At 36.0% G+C, this 23,334-nt stretch overlaps 1 long non-coding RNA gene across 1 annotated transcript in view; it reads left to right on the forward strand.

The window, feature by feature from the left end:
- LOC122793100 overlaps positions 1 to 23,334 on the forward strand; it is a 646,673-nt gene that overhangs the window by 51 nt on the left and 623,288 nt on the right. The window contains exons 1-2 of the long non-coding RNA XR_006363446.1: positions 1 to 52; positions 485 to 766. The exon at positions 1 to 52 is cut by the window's left edge and continues 51 nt beyond it. This is a non-coding gene — a long non-coding RNA (uncharacterized LOC122793100). The remainder of the gene's footprint in view (positions 53 to 484; positions 767 to 23,334) is intronic.

A 23,334-nucleotide genomic window follows, 5' to 3' on the forward strand; every position in this document is an offset into this window, starting at 1 on the left:
TTTTAAGGACAGTTAAGAGGAGGAGAACAGGGGTTACATTTAACCCTTCCTGGTAAGTGGGGGACTCATGATTTATTAAGCCATTTCAAATATACAATGACAAAAATTACTTTAGTGTAGATAGTAAATACCTGCTGTTCATGTATGTAGAAGCCCAAGTTGAATGCTGCACATATAAACCTGTTTGCATGTATTTGTGCTGTTGATGAAATTAGTGTACCCATTTGCATATTTCCTGAATTTCAGCATGTTAACTGTCTTGTGTGGATTTGCTTCATAATAATATATTGGAGTCATCTAGACAGACCAGCAAAATAAGATTACTGTGCATGTTAAAATAAACTAAAGCAATAAGCAAACAGAAATGCTATGAACTGTTTAAAACAAGATGGCTGACCAGATGTTGAAACAACACTAGTTATCATACTAGCTGATTGTTTTTTTTTTTTGTTTTGTTTTTTTTTTTGTTTAATGCGTGAAAAAGAAGTCCGGATGTCCCAGGAAGTGTGGCTTGAAATATATACTTTAAGATGCAGGAAAACACCTTAATGTAACTCAAATTTACAAATCAGAGAGAGAGATAACCATCAGTAGCAGACAGTGAATCACCGGGGAAAACCACTCCAACAAGGTTACATTCAAAATGAGTAGGCAATGTCTTTTGTCACTTGAGCCAATGTAGGCTGGGTCAGAGCCTTAAAAAAACAGCAAAATTATGTATCTGCATACAAATGGATCATCTGACTTGAGTATCACTCAACAGAAGGTAAGATAAAATTGCAGTTCTTTGAAAACAGATCCATTTAGCTTTATATTTGTGACTGCTGCTTAAACGCTCTGACTCATGTTTCAAAATGGGTTCATTAAAATAGTTAAACTTGTGCCCATATAAGGAATTCAGTTCAGCAGTTCGTAGATGCAGGAAGCGTGCCTGCTAAAGCTCAAGTTACACATTTTTACAATTATTATTAGAATGTATGAAAACCCAACATGCACCTACAATCCGCAAACATCAGTTTATGTTCTTTTGAAGAGCACTAGTATACTTGATGCTAAAAATCCTGTTTAGCTACAATAAATTATTTTTCTTCTTAATGTCATGTCCCGTTGTTGGACAATTTCCCATTTTTCTGTTTATTTTCTTCTACATGTGAGAAACGTTTTAAATCTCAAAGTGCCAATATTCAGCTTTCAGTGGAGAAAAAACATTCACTGGCAGGAGTCCCAGGGCTGTGTGGGCAGACATTTACCAAAGTAGCACCAGGAACTGAATAGGCAGGGGGTGACTAGCAAATCTAGTAAGTGATGCAAACACCTCTGAGTGCACAAAACCTGTTTTCTCATTCACTTTTTTCCTCCATTTTTTTTGCTTTTCCTTTTAATTTACTTAAGAAAAGACATATCATCTCAGGGTGGCCTAAGATAATAATCCACATAGTTTGATCTAGGACTTCTTTCTGGTACTGGTTGACTGAAAACCTATACAGCCTAGAACCCACAGTGCCATTGACTAAAAGATGTAGTATGTTTAAATGATACAAGTCAAAAAACTGGATGTACAGAAACATGCATATAACAGTTCAGTTAAGTTAATTTAGTCCAACCAGCAGCAGCATGCACATCTTCTAGCATACTTGTAGGAAATCCGTTAAGGCTTCCTTCCTCTTGTAAGGTTTGTTCTAACTAGCATGCACACACACACACACACACACACACACACACACACACACACACACACACACACACACACACACACACACACACACACACACACACACACACACACACACACACGATCATAGGAGGTTACTAGGCTATTGGCCCTGAGGCCCTTATAAGCCTAACCAAGAGTTTAGCCCATGTTTAGACAAGTCAGCACCTGATGCCCCTGTCCAGCAGGGAGATGGGTGGAATCCCAGGGATGTATTTTCTATCTCCTATCCAGTTATCCAGGTTGTGCTTAAACAGAGGTAAAGAGGTACTCTGTTTGTTGTGGAGAGGGAGTCTATTCTATAGATGGGAGAGTATCTGGGACACAAATCTGTCCCGCCAACAAGTTTTGTTGATGTCACAGACCAGCTTGAGGCCGCTTGTGCGGGTTACAGGAGTGGAGCTTGATTTGTGGTTATGTAGCAGTCCAGTTAAGGTGGGGTCCGTGATCGCCTTGTATGCCAGACAGAGTCACCTCTGAAGAGTCTGTATGAAATTGAGTAAAGGGATAGGACTTTTAGCCTATCTGTGTATGGTAGATGTTTGAGGGCCTGAAGTCTCCTGGTGAGGTACCTCTGGGGTCTCTCCAGCTGCTGCACGTGCTTTGCGAGGTACATACTGAAAGGAGTGTTGTACTCAATAATGGGCCTTATAAGGGAAGAATACAGGGATGTTATGACCTCCTTGTCCCTGGATGAGATACGCTTACTTATGAGGTGGGCCATGTAGAAGGCTTTCCATATAACGGAAGCAACATGGTGGTCAAAAGTCAGGGTGCTATCAAACATGGTGCCCAAATCCCTCATGACTGATTGCATGCTTAAGACGCTGTTATTAATGTGTTAATTTGTGGGATGTCACTCTCCCCAAAGGGGATGATGATGCATTTTTAGTATTCAGCTTGAGGCCCTGTTTCTGGCACCAGTCATTTGTCTGAGTGAGGCCCTCATGAAGAATGTCCACATCACTAGGGGAATTGATGACAGCACCCAGTTTGCAGTCATCTGCAAACTTGGTCAGCTATAACCCACTGGTTTTGGCTTGCACCTCAGAAAAGTATATCCCAAATAACCTAGGCCCCAAGACCGAACCCTGGGGTATGCCACTTGTTACGGGTCTACTGCTTGAGGTGGCTTCCCCTATTTTGACTAAGTGGGTTCTATCAGTGAGCTAGTTTGCTACCCATCTGGTAACATATGAATTTATGCTTAGTTGAGAGAGTTTATTTGTTATGCCCGAGTGAGAAATAGTGTCAAAGGCTTTGGCCAGGTCAAGGTAGGCAGTGTGCACCGTCTTCCCCTTGTCCATGGCTTTAAACTGAAACTAAACAAATGGAAAGGAAGCAAAACTTGTATAAAGAGATCATACTCTATTTCTATGCTTTGCATCACTGTAGAATGTTCACTTATTATGGCATATATCATAATGCGCATGTATATGCATGTACATGTTACGGAGTTTCCCTGGGCTGTGGATGAAACTGGTCACAATTGTAATCAGCCTAACATCCTGGTGAACAAGTATAATGAATAAATATACTTGATGCTCTGTGGTGTCACTGGAGAGAGAGATTCCTGTCACAGAGACTCCCCATGCTTTGGGGCAAAATTCCTAACTACATTAGGCAGAGCCCCTCACTAACACTCTTCAAGAGAAACCTTGACGAGTGGATGGGTAACAGAAAATACACCCCTGAGATCACTTCATTGGCTCTTCTTGACAGAGGCTCAGTTAATTAATCAATGGGGTGGCGAAAGCTGACACACTCTGGCTAGGCTTATAAATGCCCTTGGGCAGATAGCCTAGTACCTACCTATGAACCTATATATATTGTATAAGTACTTAGATGCCAAAATGAGTCTGTGCATATAAACTGCGGTCTATGGCTTAATTCTAGTCATCTGACATGGTTAAAGTGATTCTTCCTTGACTTTTGAGCAAAGATTTTTTCTTTTTTTGTAATTTGTTAAACAAGCTGAAGGCCTGCTGGCTATCCAGGATCCTGATGTCCTAGAATCCATGCTGGATCTTAAAGTAGATTACATACTCATTCAGTAGCTTCATGAATGTATGAATTTATGGGAATGGTTTAGCTCAAATAGGAAGTCCACTGCATCATTGTGAGAGTCTCCTAGTTATGAAGTACTCACATTTTATAGTAAGGCTGATATTAATATTAACTGAGAATGAGTACCTTTTGTGCTCAGGTTACTGGGGGTTATTCTAAGTGAAACAGAGTATGACCTCCAAGGAATCTTCTAATGCACTATATGTCAGGCATAAGGTTCCTGTCAAAATATGATAAAATGCAAAGAAGAGAGACAGAGGTTCTGCAGTCACTGGTTATAAGGGAAACCTTAAAACATCCCAGATTTTCTTTGTGATGAATCTTTTTATTTTCTCCAGCTACACCAGCAGGCATGTGCGGAGGTCACTGAAGAGGGTTTAGTATTCTACATTTGGTCTGATTTGAGTTTTATATGCAAATCAGTTATCACAATGACTTGGCACTTGACATCAAGAACAATCATGTGGGCAACATCATATGCTTTCTGGACAGTAGTGACTCTATGGCTATAAAATCAAAGTTTATCATCCGCAATAACTCTGTAGTCTTTTACTACTACTATGTGAACTTTAAGTTATTCCCAATCATTAGTATATAAATGTGGTGGTGAGGATTTTGCCAAGTATGGAATGATGCATTTTTTTGACATTGAAGGTAAAGTCGTTTCTAGTGAACCATTTATGCATAATCTTAAGCACCACTGAAAAGAGGTGATGTCAGCAGAGTTAAAGCACATGGTCCTATGTTTGCCTGACCCAAAGTCAGGTTTGATATCTGGGAGAAATATGTAAAAAACAAATTGCCCTGAGACAGACTTGAGGAACTCCATAGGTAACAAAGGATTAATAAGGCAATAAGCCCTCCTATTCCTACCTATTTTGTATAACTATATAGCCAATTATGGTCTATAGGTATTACACCTTTGTTTACCTTTTCGATCCCTGAGTAGTGAGTATACATATAATTCCATTATGGGGTATAATGTCAAACACTTAGCAAAATAGATAAACCTTCATCTATTGTGGTAGTCTCACTTTACAAAAATGTATACAATTAAGCATATAAGATCTGCCCCTGACAAAAATGCTATTGATTGTTTCAAAGAGAAGGCAGTTTGCCATGTCTTTCTGAATGCATTCCATGATAATTTTCCTCATCACATCGGACAACATGTGCTTATGATAGTGATGTCTGTAATTACTGAGTTTGTGGAAGTCGTTCCCTTGAAAAGTGAGACTACAAAAGGTTACATATATATCAGGAATATAACCAGTTAAGGGTGTGTTATGAAATTGTGTGCAAGGGAGTGTACTAGACTATATCTGATAGCACAGAACAGATAAGGATTCCTGGATCTGGTTTCAAGGAACTGATGATTCAGACCATACTGAGGGCAGAGATGATCATTTCAGAAATAACTTCAAGTGAGCTCAATCTGCAGATAGGAAGAGTCGATGATGTTTCCTCTTTGTGGCCTCAAATTTGTTCCATATCTGTATGGTAGTTTGTAATGATAACAGCATTTTGTTCTTGAACACCGTATTCTTAATCGTCCATTTTTATTTCTTCATGTGATTGTAGAAGACATTACTATTCTTTCATGTCTTGAAGGCAAGTTTTAATCTCAAATGAAGCTTTATTTAGAGAATTTGATTAGGATGTAGTCGACCTTAACTTAGTGTGTTAGGCTAAATGCAGACCTCTCAACTGTACCAATTTTGGAAGTACATATCCGTTTTCAGGCTTGATTTATTCTGTTACATGTGATGTACCAATTTTTGGATAAAAGAGCCTATTTTCTGAACCTCTGTCACACCTGATTTTGAAGCTGTTTAGTACAATAAACTACATGCCCTACATCCTGGTGACACCAATAACTTAAATAAAAGGGACGCACATGTTACATCTTCCTTTTTATGAGCAAAATCAACTTTGTGAAGTACTTTTTTCCAAGATTATTTATTATTTTATGCAGATCTAAAACTGTGTCTTTGATAATATGCTCATATTTTGCATTATGTTTGTCACTCTGTTTTTAAATTTGTAATTCTGAGTATTAACCACAGTCCTATTAGAAGTGGCAAGAATTAATGTGCTGTTTGATATTCAAATTTTATGCTAAGTAGATGTGGAGATCTTTGGTTGGAGGTGCTTACTTTTTGAAAGACTTTGTTCCTGTTGTCAATGTCCACAATTAGAGAGGTATGGTTGCATAAAGTATGACTGATTTGCGTGTTTTTCCTTTTATTTAATAATTTGTTGGTTTTGTAAATCTGCCATTTAGATTTGTTGCAGAATTTTCCATGATATTTATGCCTCACAGAGATACATTCATGAAAGCAGTTATTTAAAGTGCTGAAGAGGACTATCACAATTCAGCAATAGGTTACGTATGTGTGTGGAGGGAACTAACATATAGTCTCAATTGATCAACACATGGTGATTGTCCAGGATACAATAATTGTTGCTTGAAAAACCCTTAAGGATGGTATCATTTTTTTAGCTTTGGTTTGGTGTATATGAGGAATGTCACAACATTCTTCTCGGAGTTAAAAAAGACGTGAAGTAATGCTTTGCTCAGCACAGCTGGCTGAGACTGATGATGCCCAGTATGGTTCTTCCCCTTTATCAGCAGATTAATGTCTGTTAATTGTTAAAGTTTGTGACCTCAAGTGTTTTTTGTGCCTGATTATTGGCTGTAGCATGATTTTTCTAATCAATGAAGATATAATTTAGGTCACTGAATAGAAAAATATTTTCAATTATGGGGAAGGTTATAAGCTTATCAAGAAAGTGGCTGTGCTTTTGAAGTGACATGGTAGAGATTTGAACTGTACGTCAGATATTTGGATGATTTGTTCGTGTTATGGAAGGGCACCGAAATAGAAATATGTGAGTTTATCAACTTTCTTAACAGCACCACCGAATTCTTAAAATTCACGTACATTTATGATTGCAAAGGTATAGCTTATTTGGACACTTATGTTTGGCACACGGAGACAGGGTTTGCATCGAGGATATATAGGAAACCCTCTTATTCGAACGACTACATTTCTTTCAGCAGCAACCACCCTCCCTACACATTTAAAAATATTGTCAAAGGACAATGTATTAGAGTAGCAAGAATGTCCTCCTGTATTGACATCATGAAGGAGGACATTAAGATTCTATGCAAAATGTTTGGAGAGAGGGAATATCCTAGAATTATGGTCAAACGTATTGCACAATATGTTACATCTCAATGGGGCAATAAATACAAACCTTTATTAGGTACACAAGGCTCTGGAAATATAGGCAATACTAGTAATCTTGATCTGAAGTCTAACAGAGTGTGTGTACTCACTTACACGCCCTACGTACACTATGTTAAAGCAATTCTTTGTAGACATTGGGATGTCATAACTTCTAACAATTTGGATGTCAAGATAGGAAATGCACCAAAAATTGTTTACAAGGTGGCACCCAATATCAAACGTATGCTGGAATATACAGGTAGAGATCATGATACAGTAACCAAACAAAGAGGGGGAAGTAAAAAATGTGGAACATGTCGATATTGCTGTTACATTAATGAAGCGGACAAAATCACTTTGGAAGATATTAACCATACAGTGATTAGATGTTTGAAAGGTAATTGCAATAGTAAACAAGTTGTGTACATTGCTAAGTGTAAAGCATGCAAAATGTTTTATATAGGAAAAACAGAAAGGACTATAAAAAAGCGGATATATGAACACATGTACAAAATACGTAGAAGTGATACAAAAAATGCTCTTTATAGACACATCTTAGATAAAGGTGCAGGACACAGTTTTACTTTTGCTATTATTGACCGAATTGAAAAGTTGGAAGGTAACTGGAAGAATTTATTGGCCCTGAAAGAAAGTGTATGGCAAATTAAGACTGATGCAACAAGAAGTCCAGGTCTTAATGACTTTATCAGTATAAAGCCCTTTCTTATTAACACTTGAACATCTTATAATTATAAGATCAGTTGCTCATTTTGTTCCATACTATTAGGGAACCAGTAGCTGGATATTGTATTAATTTATAGAACATATAGACCTTAATATTGAGAATTAGTAGGTCTTACATTAGCTATTATACAGTACCATGCAATCACATTTTCACTACAATGTTTAACAACTTACCAATATCAACATGATAATACTACTTTGTTTTTATGTATCAATGTTCGTAACTGGCTCTTTGAACATTTACTTACACATTCAACTTTTGTTCACTTTCGTGGATAGTCCTTGGTTGAATACACAGTAACAAGGTACAAGACATCCTTATTTATGTTTTCAAGGAATTTTAAGGAATTTTAATACATTTTAGAGTTTTTAGAATTATTCATTTATGAAGAATAGGTATTATATATATATATTAGGTAGTCTACAGTTCTATATAAATTTAGTTAGTTTAATTATTGGATACATACCTATCTAGTAAACGTATATATTCATATTTAATTACGTTTTAATTTATGTTTTGGTTCATTGAGAGAAGCCGATGCACCGAACACATTTACTTGTTGAGCGCAATTGCTCTGCACTATTTTAATTATTTATGCATGCACATGTATTATTCTTTATGCATGCATATATATACTTTGTGCACAGTTGAGTTGTCATCTGAACTATAATGGAAGAAATGCAAGCTAGTATGACTGTAAGACATTAGCAAGAAATTATGCACGTCAGTTGCCGTTTCTATGTTTTGTATCAACAAGTAGCTGTTTCTTTAAACAATGTCAAAACTGTTTAAATATCTGTTTGGCGCGGTTTTTTCCAACCGCTGACTCTGCAGCATAAAAGCTCTTTATTCCTTAGTGTTCATTAGTTCTGAGGAAGACTGGCTGTTGGATCCAGTCGAAAGCGCTTAACTAACTCTGTTTATGTGGAAAGCATTCCAGTTATCTTTTCCGTGTGTGGATTTTATGCAATAAACATTTTTCGTGAGAAGATTTGATCTGTTATTTACAAGTTCTTCTGTAAACTGTCCTGACGAGCAGCGTATTCTCCACGCTTCACCCTGCAGCGTTTTGTTTGGTAAATAGCAGTTTGGATTCGTTTTTGTTCCCTGTTCTTTGTGACGCCATGGCAGGCTGTGCGGGAGATACACCAGCTTTATTGTCGGACATCGAGAACGAAGTTATACAGTCGGATAAAGTTCTAGGCAACTTAAGGGCTGATGTTTCGGCCCTACAGAAAGATATTACCAACCTAACATCTATGGTTATGCAACTACTCTCTGAACGCAAAAAGGAACATTCAGATGGTGAGAATAATTTTGTTCTAGCCGCACGCTCCTCTGCGGCTATATGCAAAACAGACAAACATCAAGCTTCTAAGCTACGCTCTTTGTCATCTAAACTTGATGGTGCACAATGTACTGAATTTGTGCATAATCCTGACTGCATTTTGGTGCAAGAGATCATCACTGATGCTTCTTTCCAGGACACACCTGAGCGGGTTTTTCCTGCTTTATTACAGGACTCTGTAGCAGAACGAGTGAATATCGATATTGAAGTGCCTAATATTCAATGCGGAAATACCCATGACAATTTGCGTTCCTTTTTAGGGCGTGAAGGACATTCCTTTCAACATGAACGGGATGGTGATACAGTTGGAAATGATCACACGTTTGACTTTAGTCTTCAAAATAATCCTCGGGAGAAGCTGGGGGCTAGAGCTAAGACTACATTAACCACCAAAACATATGAGAATACTAAACGACAATGTTATGAGCGACGCAAAGGTACTGTTACACTTTTACCTCATATGTCTAGCCCACGGCTAAGAACAGAGACTGACAAAGTGGCTAGATCCGATAAGCATGGAAATAAAACAAGTAATAACAGCTTTAATCATGATGTTACTGACTGTTTAATGGAAAAATTTTTTTGTGACGATTATGAATTTTTACAAAATACTAATGGGGGACAAAATGACAATTTTTTTGCATCTAATCATAGACAGAGTACAGTGAGGGACATGATTTATAATTTTGGAAAGAAGTTATTATCATACAAAAATACTAAACTAGATATTGCATATTTGTCACGATGTATAGATTTGAGGAAGGTACCTAAAGGTATTAGATTTTTTAAGTTACCACTGGGGTTAAATTATAGTAAAGAATTGAAAAAAGAGTTTAATCAACTGTTTGACAATTTTGGTTTTTCATATATAAATGTATTAATCAAATACCATGATGAAAAAATGAGTTCAATGACAAAGGAGTTAGAGGATATGAATAATTCTATTACCCAACACCCAGATTTTAATAATTGGAAAGATTTATATTATAAACAGTTCAGTGATGTGCAAGAGAAAGTTAAGGGTATTTATGAAAGAAAAAATAAGAAATTACAGAGGGATATAGACGCATATGAATATGATCATGCATACATATGGCCCATGGATAGGAAGTCAGAAACCAGGGAACAGACTAGGGATCGTATATTCAGCCATAATGATAGACCTAGAAGTGCAAGATTTGAAGAAAATTTTCGGGGAGACAGATTTTTTCCAGCCCCCAAACAAAGGAACCATTTCAACAGGTGGAGATAAATGAGAACACACCAGTTTACACAGGAAATATTAGAACTAGGCAGGTGAACAAGCCAAGTGAAATAATAAAGGTGAATACGAGTAGAAACAACACAACAGAAAAGCATGGTTCTGCAGATGGAAGACCACAAGAAAAGGGACCAGACACTGTTGCCATTACCGACACAATTGATGAGATTATGACAATACATAATGGATTTAGAGTGTATAACTATACCGATTTCCCTATTGAGAAAGAGTTTACTAGCCTAATGAGTAAGGGAATGAAATTCATACCCACCACTGGTTTAAACGTAACAGACACTATAAAAGAAATTAAATTGTACTGCCGAAGGCTTAATTTGGCTTTACACTTTGATGATGAAGTACAAGTTACTTCTGCAGGTACACATAACCAGTTAAGAAAGAAAAGTACTTTTATTCCGCCCCAACACCCACATATTAATTGCTATGAACAAATGGTCAGTAAGGATGTTTATTGGCTTAAAAATGACATCTTGAAGGGATTACCAAGAGAAAATATTGAGCAGGACAACCTTACTGAAAAAAAAAGGAATTGTTTAAAACATCTTATAGGCAACAAAGATATACGTATAATGAAGCCTGATAAAGGTGGAGGTATAGTGGTGAGCTATACCACTGATTACAATTCTAAAATGCATAACTGGCTATATGAATCTGGCAACTATGAGGCGATTTCATTAAATGAAGTAAACATTGGGTACAGAAGAATAGACCTCATAATTGAAGAATATATGATTGATAATAGGATCAGTAATGATATTTATACATTCATTAGAACAGATTATCCAGTACTAGCCAAGATTATTGGAATACCGAAAATTCACAAATCAGTAATAGACCCACCCTATAGACCTATAGTGTCAGGCTCTAGATCGAAAACGTACAACATTGGGGTTCTGATTGATACCTGGACTAAACACATCTATAATAATGTACCGCATATCATGAAGGATTCTTGGAGTTTTTTAAGCACTCTCAGTGCTGACAAATGGAGTAAGGATCACATCTTTATCACTATAGATGTGATCGACTTATTTACATGTATCCCAAAAAACAAAGGACTGGAATATTTTACCAATAGCCTTAGAAAGTTTTCTGGCTTCAGTTGGGACAAGACATGTGTAGTTACAGAACTTATGTCCCTGGTCCTTGATCATAACTATATTACATTTGAGGGCGAATATTTCAGACAGCAATCTGGTGTGGCAATGGGGGCCTCATGTGCCCCCATCTTTGCAAATTTAGTCATGCTTGAATGGGAAACGGAACATTTATTCAAAAGCAAATATTACAACAAGATTGAACTGTACATCAGATATTTGGATGATTTGTTCGTGTTATGGAAGGGCACCGAAATAGAAATATGTGAGTTTATCAACTTTCTTAACAGCACCACCGAATTCTTAAAATTCACGTACAATTATGATTGCAAAGGTATAGCTTATTTGGACACTTATGTTTGGCACACGGAGACAGGGTTTGCATCGAGGATATATAGGAAACCCTCTTATTCGAACGACTACATTTCTTTCAGCAGCAACCACCCTCCCTACACATTTAAAAATATTGTCAAAGGACAATGTATTAGAGTAGCAAGAATGTCCTCCTGTATTGACATCATGAAGGAGGACATTAAGATTCTATGCAAAATGTTTGGAGAGAGGGAATATCCTAGAATTATGGTCAAACGTATTGCACAATATGTTACATCTCAATGGGGCAATAAATACAAACCTTTATTAGGTACACAAGGCTCTGGAAATATAGGCAATACTAGTAATCTTGATCTGAAGTCTAACAGAGTGTGTGTACTCACTTACACGCCCTACGTACACTATGTTAAAGCAATTCTTTGTAGACATTGGGATGTCATAACTTCTAACAATTTGGATGTCAAGATAGGAAATGCACCAAAATTGTTTACAAGGTGGCACCCAATATCAAACGTATGCTGGAATATACAGGTAGAGATCATGATACAGTAACCAAACAAAGAGGGGAAGTAAAAATGTGGAACATGTCGATATTGCTGTTACATTAATGAAGCGGACAAAATCACTTTGGAAGATATTAACCATACAGTGATTAGATGTTTGAAAGGTAATTGCAATAGTAAACAAGTTGTGTACATTGCTAAGTGTAAAGCATGCAAAATGTTTTATATAGGAAAAACAGAAAGGACTATAAAAAAGCGGATATATGAACACATGTACAAAATACGTAGAAGTGATACAAAAAATGCTCTTTATAGACACATCTTAGATAAAGGTGCAGGACACAGTTTTACTTTTGCTATTATTGACCGAATTGAAAAGTTGGAAGGTAACTGGAAGAATTTATTGGCCCTGAAAGAAAGTGTATGGCAAATTAAGACTGATGCAACAAGAAGTCCAGGTCTTAATGACTTTATCAGTATAAAGCCCTTTCTTATTAACACTTGAACATCTTATAATTATAAGATCAGTTGCTCATTTTGTTCCATACTATTAGGAACCAGTAGCTGGATATTGTATTAATTTATAGAACATATAGACCTTAATATTGAGAATTAGTAGGTCTTACATTAGCTATTATACAGTACCATGCAATCACATTTTCACTACAATGTTTAACAACTTACCAATATCAACATGATAATACTACTATGTTTTATGTATCAATGTTCGTAACTGGCTCTTTGAACATTTACTTACACATTCAACTTTTGTTCACTTTCGTGGATAGTCCTTGGTTGAATACACAGTAACAAGGTACAAGACATCCTTATTTATGTTTTCAAGGAATTTTAAGGAATTTTAATACATTTTAGAGTTTTTAGAATTATTCATTTATGAAGAATAGGTATTATATATATATATTAGGTAGTCTACAGTTCTATATAAATTTAGTTAGTTTAATTATTGGATACATACCTATCTAGTAAACGATATATTCATATTTAATTACGTTTTAATTTATGTTTTGGTTCATTGAGAGAAGCCGATGCAATCGAACACATTTACTTGTTGAGCTTAATTGCTCTGCACTATTTTAATTATTTATGCATGCACATGTATAATTCTTTATGCATGCATATGTATACTTTGTGCACAGTTGAGTTGTCATCTGAACTATAATGGAAGAAATGCAAGCTAGTATGACTGTAAGACATTAGCAGGAAATTATGCACGCAGTTGCCGTTTCTATTTGTTGTATCAACAAGTAGCTGTTTCTTTAAACAATGTCTAAACTGTTTAAATATCTGTTTGGCGCGGTTTTTTCAACCGCTGACTCTGCAACATAAAAGCTCTTTATTCCTTAGTGTTCATTAGTTCTGAGGAAGACTGGCTGTTGGATCCAGTCGAAAGCGCTTAACTAACTCTGTTTATGTGGAAAGCATTCCAGTTATCTTTTCCGTGTGTGGATTTTATTGAATAAATATTTTTCGTGAGAAGATTTGATCTGTTTTTTACAAGTTCTTCTGTAAACTGTCCTGACGAGCAGCGTATTCTCCACGCTTCACCCTGCAGCGTTTTGTTTGGTAAATAGCAGTTTGGATTCGTTTTTGTTCCCTGTTATCAAGAAAGTGGCTGTGCTTTTGAAGTGACATGGTAGAGATATGATAATACATTACTAAAATTATATCTGGTGTTTATCTCAACTTAGATGGGGAGTACTACATGCCTACAATTTTTTCTAGAACCATGGTTTTGACAGACTGACTTATGAAAATGGATACAATAGCTCCTTGCTTACTGGACCAAACAGAGTGGAAATAGTAACTAGGTATTGATGAGTGCTACCTGCACCTCATTATGCCTGTTGTGTTTAGCCTGGAATTTCCATTAATTTGACCATATACATAAAAGGCATTTGGGGGATAGTCTATTCAGTAAGCTAGTCATTTCAAGGAGAGGTGTAGCCCCTCCTTTGCAAATTAAGTCTGTGCTCTACACAGTTCATTCCAAGTAGAGAGACATAAGCCAGTTGTTTAAGCCATTAACTGTTAAGCATATTTATGTGTCACCCCTATTAAAAGGAAGGTCCCCACTAATTACAGTGGATTTATCAGCATGGGTAAGTGCATAAAAAAGAGTTGCCATATCTCACTTCATCATGCTAGAGATGAACATCTGGTGTAACTGATTACGACATGCAATATTATAAAATCAAAATTATGATAACCCTGGGTACACTTCAAAGCCATAGTACCATCCCTAACCTTAGACAATCCAGACATTGTATCTCTCACTTTATCCTAGTTTTTTAGTGTAGAGCTGGTGCCTCTAATCAAATAGTCATCAATTTTCAGGGCTTTGCCACTATGTTCTGTTTTGGTCTTAAGGATGGTTTTGTCAGCTGAATTACATATTTACCTATTACCAGTGCCCAATGGATCTACATGGTGTGGTGACTTAAAGTTCAATATACAGAAGAAATAGAGGATTAGAGTTGGTTAATTTTGACATTCATTTTTCTGGACAAAGAGGAATGTTTGCTGACTATTTCAGGTCTGGAGAGCTTTGTATCTGTTTTAAATAAATAGAGCATCTCTCTGAATTAGAATCATTATGCTCCTTGCATTTTCTCATCCTGGACAGGTATCTTTTGCTCTGGATGCTGTACCCTTACATATGTCACACAGCTTATAAGTAAGGGCATGACATTCAGAACAAAGAAGGTTTTAGTTCCACTGTAGTCTGCCCTCATCAGAACAATTATCGAGTACAGTATACCAATCAGCATGTGCCCAATGAGGCACCTGAAACAACTGAAGAGGCCTTAGAGGTTCCTCATCAAAAAAATAAAAGGGTGGATAACACATGTCCTGTGCAAAGCGACTAAAGACCCTCTCCTTATACTCTGTCTCCTACCGAATATTAAAGTGAGATCTATGCCTAGCCTACAAGTCACTCCCAAATCCAGCCTTGATGGAAATGCTGCACATTTGAAAAAAAAAAAAAAACTGCTTGAGGGTTACCATATCCAAGGATCTAAACCTGCTCTATGATGTAAATAAGACATGCTGGAGAGACAGATATGTGTTTCAGAGACTACTTCTTTGAAATACACTCTCTTTAGGCAGAGTCTTTCCTTGACTGTCTTCAAATAAAACTTGGACCAATGGATGGGGAATCATAAATTCACTCCTAGGGTAGGGGCACCCATGTAACTTATGGATGGGGCAGTCTCTGATATACTCAAGGCTTAGGCACAAAATTTTTTAAAACATCAGCACAAACCTTAACCATCCCCTACACCTCAGGTAGCATAAATTAGGTAAATCTGGTTATCAATGGCATAACCCTAAACCATTCCCTATCCCCCAGATACAGTAAAAAGGTAAAATCTTGGGAATCAATGGGTAGGCTTGTAATGGCTCTCAAGCCATTAAGTTAGTAATCTCCCATGAACCTTATGTATATATAATTAGGTTATGTTGTGTTAAAAAATATGTAGATTATATTACTCACCTATCTGTGATTGCTGATACACAGGTGGCCATTCAGTCAAATGATCAAATGCAGGTGGGTACAGTCTATATTTGCACCCTACATTATTAGGAATGTGAAACTGGTTTCATATGCAGAGAAAGAGAGTTGGGAGAGAGAAGCTGCTTGCATAGAGTGTATAGTCAATAAAAGCCTCTTTAATTGTCATATCTAATGTTACTGGCTACATCTGTAATTGTCTGTTGGTAGTCAGTATTCTAGGTAGATGAAACACAATGGCATGGTAAATAAATGTAGTCAGTTAAAAGGGAATGCCATCACAAATTAACTTTGCATACATCTGCAAACTGATGTACTTGTGATCACTAATAAAAGCCAATGGAACAGGAACAGGAAGGAATGATGAAGTCAAATTAACATAAGGAGCAGACAACTCCAGAAATAATGGATTTAGTCAGAAAATAGACATACAGTGGGTGAGTGGGTGGGAAATCTGTTTTTTTTTTTCAAGTCCGTTGAGTTGCAGAGGCTTTTCAGGTGAGTTTTCTCAGAAAAACCCTACAAATATTCTCTTTCCTCCTAAATTTTTTTATTTATTTTATTTATTTATTTATTTTTACATTTGTTAACCGGGTTAGTCTGTCTGGGTTCTTAGAAACCCTTTTTCAACAGAGGCCTGAGAAGAAAAGCTCCCCCAAAAAAGTTTTAAGTAAAAAAATAGTAAGAACAAAGACAAACACAGATCATATTTTAATTTTTAAGTATACATACTTCTGAAGTAATTACATAACATGCAATAAAGGAATATACAGAATGGATGGAAATACAATACAATACATATATGGAAATTTTCACGTAGTATGGCAAGAAACTAAGCAGAAATATTGTAAGACTAAGGTCAATACATTGCTGAACCAAGGTACTAGGCATGAAGTAAGTAAATATACAGATAAAGATGTATGAACTTTGGAAGTTAATAAATAAATTAAAGAACAGTAATAAGGGATTATGAGAATTGAGTGTAACATGAGCTAACTAGTATGGAATATGATGGGAAAAAATGTGTACATAGTTTGGATGGCACAGTGGTGCAGTGGTAGCATTGTGGCTTCCCAGCAAGAGGTTCTCAGGTTTGATTCTCAGCTGGGGTGCTTTCTGTGCAGAATCTGCATGTCCTCCCTGCATTCATGTGGGTTTCCTCTGCATGCTCCAGTTTCCTCCCATATTACAAAGACATGCATCTGGAGCCTTTCCCCCAGGGCCTCCACTCAAAACTGGCTTTGTTTTAAGTTGGACTTTCCTGGTTAACAAATGTCAAATAAATAGTAGTAAGAGAGAGAGCTAGAAGTGATACAGTTAAGTTAGGTTATCTCTGAATTGTTACTTGGGTATTAGTTTAGAACATGAGCATATCCAATTTGATAGGATAAAAGATTTAAGCTGTTTCTTGAAGGCATTTTTGTCTTTAAGTAGTCTAAGGGCTAAAGGGATTGTGTTCCATTTTTTTGCAACTGAGTGACAATATTGTATTTTCCCAAAGGTTTTGTTTGGCTTATGAACTTCAAGAAAGTATTGATTAATACTTCTTAGTGGGCGTTGAGGAGTATAAAGTGTCAGCGAATTTGCAAGGAATGGGCAGGATTTAGGATTGTTTAGTATATTGTGGGCTATAAGTAGTTGGGATTGAGGCAGTAAGTTGGAAAATTCAGGCCAGTGTAAAGTCTTTAATGAGAGACAGTGATGGGATTTGTAAGGTTGATTTGCAGCAAATCTGGCTACTTTGTTATATGTGGTTTCTAGTTTAGATATTAGGTTACTCTGTAGATAGGTAAGAATAGGTGAAGCATAGAGTAGGGATGGTAGAAGCAGGGATTGGGCAAGGGATGGCCTGGATGCACAGGGAAGAAAGTATTTGTGATGGTAAAGCAGAACTAGTTTTTGGTGTTTTTTTATTGAGCTATGAATGTGATGGTTGAATTTAAGTTCATCATCAATTATTGCTCCAAGGAGTTTTGTTTGGGTGTCAACAGAAATTTTAGTTCCATTAAGGGATATTACAGAAAAGTTCTGTTTTGCATGTTCCAGATTTTTCAGTAAAAATAATAAATAAAATAACAATAATAATAATAAAATAAATAAAATGCTAGTCATCAGCTCCCTTCCACAAATCACAAGTAATTAAACTCTTACATGATTCAGCAAATGAGATACTAGTGTTGTTTGTTTTTATAATCAAAAATGCTTAATATTTGTTTGGAAAGCAATTTTAAATAAAACACTAGTTATACAAAATAACAATATGAACAATGCAAACCCAGAAACTTGTTTTCTTGCAGATCCAGCTGTTTTTTACAGAAGCTATTCAAATTAGTTTTGTCTGGAAAACCTAGACATTTTTTATTTGTGTTTGGTAACCTGGTAAGTGGGCTGGTCCAAAGACCCTTTTCATCCATAAAACAAACACAAAAGAAAAGCACAGGATATAGTAAACTGAAATGAGTTATAAGCAGTTAAGGAAAACAAACGTGATACAATAGTAATCCTGAAGATACATCTAAAAGACGGGTGTATTTATTACACTAAATAAAGAAACAGATTAGTATAGCATACCTATTAGTTTTACATTATTGGATGTCATACAGTAATTTATTAAATGGTAACAGTTGCAAATTTATTTATATCATATACAGTTTAAAAATGACAGTACAACTATAAAACTGGCAGCTTAATTAGTAATTGCATATAGCTGGATTACTTCGATCAATTTGTAAGATTGATAACCATTATCATTAAAACAATGACAAGATATGTGATATATAATGTAGGTAAATGAAAAAAATAAAGGTGTAAAAATATTTTGTTGTGAAGTTGGTTAGGTAAGAATTGTCTTGAACTCTTTGTGGATGCCATGTTTTCTTTTATCCTTAAACAGACAAAAAGTCACCAGTTCCTCCCACAATTCGCCAGCAGTGAACCTCATCAAGTAACTTTGAGTCATGAAATGAGGTGCAAAGTTTGCTTTCTTCTTTAACTTACAACATTTATTAGTTAACAAAATATAAATAAAATTACACACTGCAATTAAACAAGAAAACAAAATGAGCTATAAAACCAAAATCATCTGCTTTCTCCATAGACAACTCTAGTCTGTGGCACATGAAAGCAAAGTCATTCTTCTCATGAAAACTTTGGAATTTTCCACTTAAATAAAAACACTAGTTATCAGCTCCTCCAATATGATTCCCCAAATGAAATATATATTTTGCCTTCTATAACATAGAATTTTTGACATTCAAGAGAGGAGAATGTTAGATAAAATAACATACTAGAACTGATAGAAAAATATGAAGTAATAAAGCAAGAAATAATTTTCTCACTGAACTATCTATTCTACGACAACTTAGCTTTCTAGTGAAAACTTTGCAGCTAGCTCCTCTCATAATTCAAAAGTAGTTAACCCCCTTTAGTCCCTGTGGTTCACTAAATGAATAATAAACCCAGATAAGTTTACATAAAATGGCATAATGAAAAATAAAGAATGGAAAGAAAAAAAAAACGAGTTATACAAGCTGAAGTTGAGAAATCTGATTTCCTCACAGAGTAGTCCATTATGTAGCTGAGGCAGTTCAAGTCAGTTTTCTAAGGAAAACATTTGAAGTGTATAAGGCTCTACATGGTGATGGCTGTTATTGCACAGGCTAGAAAGCATTTTACAAGAATGTCAGCATATCGACTGATTGACAAATTGATTGATTGATTAATTCATTCATTCATTTTGGGCTCAAAGGATAGATATTTTATTCTCCATTTACATGTTTGCCATAAATAAGTAAACTAGCATTCATGGACGACCTTAAAAGAAGAAAGACAGAATCATTCTTACTACATTAAAATATATGCAAGTGATGCACATAAACATGCATAAATGGCACAAGTTTACCAACATTTTGTGAATCCACATCCAGTAAATATGCATCTACATCTTAGAATTATTATATGTGGAAGGATAACTACAAGCATATTAAGCATCTTGTTAACTTAGACAATCACATAACCATTTTCCAACAAGTTATCTGCAGCAATCAAGAGTGATAGCTTTGGAGGTGGTATGAAAGTACAGATGATATATGCTCCTTCTTTGGCCAAAGTAAATTGGCAATGACTGGCATTTCTCATCCGCCTATTACACCACTGTTTTTGGTGGTGGCATTTGATTGGATTACCTTGCATTGGCTAAATGAAAGAATGAGATCAATAGCCTTCCTCTCCTCTTTTCCTTTATTTTTACTTCTTATGTATTTATCTTAGTTTTCCTGAGTACCTTTATGGATTACCCTCCATCATTCATTCTGGCAGCCATTTTATAGGTCCACAATCCACACCATGAATAAGTTCTTTTGCAGATTCAAATACAAAATGTACAACTATGATATGTTGTCTGCGTCCTTCCTTCCCTTCTGTCCTTCCTGTTCAAGACAAATTCCTTTATAGCTTCCTGAAATGATCTAGATAACCCATATAATGTCACCGGGGTAACTTCTGGTCTTGTGTGGGGAAAGTTTCAACTACTCTAGTCTGTAGTCATGTTATTTCCTTTCAGTCTATGCATCTTTCTGGTAACTTTTTTATTCCATCCGATAGCTTGATTTTTCTGTCTCTTTTCCTTGTATGTCATCCAGATCTTTACACAATACTTAAGGTGTAGTTGGACCTTGGACTGACTTAGCAAAAGTCTCAACTCTATGTCGCTGGACAGGACTATCCACTGTTCCCAGACAGTCATGTTTTTACATTCATCTTTTTTGATTTTCTTCAAAGGCCTTTCTTCCACTTGTAACTACCTGTCAGGCAGAAGCCATGGAAATATATTAACATTGCCTCAGATGTTTCACCTAAATTGAATAAGTTACAAATTTTGCAGCATGTAAAGCATACAAAGGAACATCTGTCCCATGGAAATGAAAGTGCACAATTGCTGTAATAACCACAGTGCCCTCATTTCAATGGTTCTTTTTTGTTATAAAAAGTACAGTAGGAAATCCTTCCAGTTTGAAAGTATACATATCGAGAGAATGCTAGGCTAGCCATTCTTTCTAAAAGAAAGATGATTGGTCTACCTATTTTCCTGCCAATATTCAATTTTTTCTCTTAAGAGAGCTGTGACCGATCACATTGTACATAGTGATGACCATCATATCCTGTTAGAAGTATGTGAATAAGATGAACAGAGGATTGCGAAGCAGCACACAGATCAAATGGTCTTAAGTAAAACCATGCATGTACCACAATTATTTTAGTTTTCTTATGTGATGTCTGTTCCTTTGAGTCCCTCTGATAGCAGTATTAACTTAATGTAAATCTACAAGGGAGCTGCTTTTACTCTGCACTTCAGCTAGTTATTAGACGTGTAGTACAAACTAGCTGCAAAAGATGAAGTTATTAAATGCATTGCATCTATAACATTTACTCTATCACAGCTGTGATTTTTTATACAAGCATAATCTCAGGGAAATTTTAGCCTAATTCATTTTTCACTGAAAGTTCTCAGTGTAATTTTGGATTACAGGGCTAATTTACTACAGTATATAACAAAAGTAGAAAGAAAAAGCCCTGTTCCTGAGTGAGGAACAAATGCACAATAGTCCAATCAAAAACAAAAAATATGTTCCAAATATTGAGCCACCACAAAGGAGCTCAGATCCAAGTAGAAATCCAAATAAAGTCCAAATCAGATTCCACAGAAACTTTATTACAAGGATTTGAGCTTCTTTGTGATGGTTCGGTGTTTGGAGCATATTTTCGTTTTTGACAGTACATAACAAGTTTACTCAAATACCCTCCAGATTAGAGCCGCTATAATTGAAATACATAAGACCCACTCCTCTTCCTTAAATAAATGTATTAGATATAAAAGACATATTAGCAATAGTTATGTAGGTACAACATGACATAATTTTCTTTCAAAGACCTTATTGTAGGTGAATACTCAAAGCTGTAAACAAACTACCATATTCTCATAGAAAATGAATCATTGTTTGAAATTACGGTAAAGATCCAAGAGGCTTATGAACACATCAAATAGCTTGAGGAAAAATTTGTTCAAGGAAGTCGAAACCTCTGAGCACACACATATATCTATACTTAAGTATACAGAAAACCCTGATAAATACATTGCAAAAAACTCAGACACACCTCTGCCAACACTAAGCTTATGATGATCAAAGATAAACATACATATAAAACTTAACTGACCTTCCACACCTAAAATTGAGAATCATACAGTGTCAGCAGAAGACATTAACAAAAAGTGTCCACATACTGTAATTATTGAGGCTTTAGACAAAAAACAAGTTAAGCAAGTAAGTCCCATCTCATAAGTATAGACATCTGATTATCAGTGACTCGGTACACATCGTTCACTGAGCTTTGTAGAAAACTAGTACTGTAATCTGTTTACACAGGATAGGGATATAATCTAAAGAGATAACAATTAAGCAATGAAGATTACAAAGCCTGATGCCTGCACCGTTGTGTAGAGGGATGAAACCCTGACTCTAACTTAAGTGTCCTGGAAATGACTGCTGAACAAGGCAGTGGAAGATCAAATAAGGGAGAGATGAAGTGAACATCTGGTGCCAGCTAGCACATCATTTTGGGGAGAGAAGCTGGTCCAACCCATTACAATGACACTTACAAGACAGGAAGTTGTATGCAACATATTGCTTCGGATTTCTGCTTGACTGTACCATGCTGTGCCCATGTGATAACTATATTAGTGCATATGCAAGAACATGCATGTCCATACAGAAGACATAGCAGGTCTTCTTTCACCAGCAATGCACATCAACCACAACTGGAGAGATTAGCATAAAAAACAGGAAAACCCTGCTGGTTGTCAAGATGATGGTCTGCTATGTTTAGCTGTCACCACATCAGAAAATTAATAGGTCTATCTGTTGTGAGATGGCTGATTATTATCAAGCAGCTTTAACCAAAAAGAATGCAATAAAAAGATGACATCATATGTATGACATGGCAAGTATTGTATTAGGGTGATGAATCTAGGTATAACTTTCTATGACTAATTCCCTCACAAGTAGAAAAGAACCCAATAGCTTACCAAAATGTTAACTTGGTTGCACATGGCAACATAGTATAGAAGCAAAATATTGCTCTTCTATCAGTGATTAAATAGCTGCTGCTGTGGATAGTGGATGTTTGTTTTTTTGCATCTGATGAGCACCCCTTGCTTCCCAGTGGAGATGCAAATAGTGAGTAGGAATCTATCCACTCGGTCATGCTATTTTCAGACTTTCTCAAACAAAAAATGCAACAAAAGTGTCAAATAGCTAAAAAATCATAAACAGGTGATTGCAGTATTGCTATATGCAAGGAAATTTAATAACAAAGTAGGTAACTTTAAAGATTTCTTGTACATGAAAGATATTGAGATCCATATGGATATTGAAAAGTGGATTAAGGATGCAAAATGTACATCTCAGGTATCACCTTTTTCTAAGAT

Source organism: Protopterus annectens, chromosome 2.part0, assembly GCF_019279795.1.
Source record: "Protopterus annectens isolate FY-2018-M chromosome 2.part0, PAN1.0, whole genome shotgun sequence".
Taxonomy (NCBI): Eukaryota; Metazoa; Chordata; order Ceratodontiformes; family Protopteridae; genus Protopterus; species Protopterus annectens.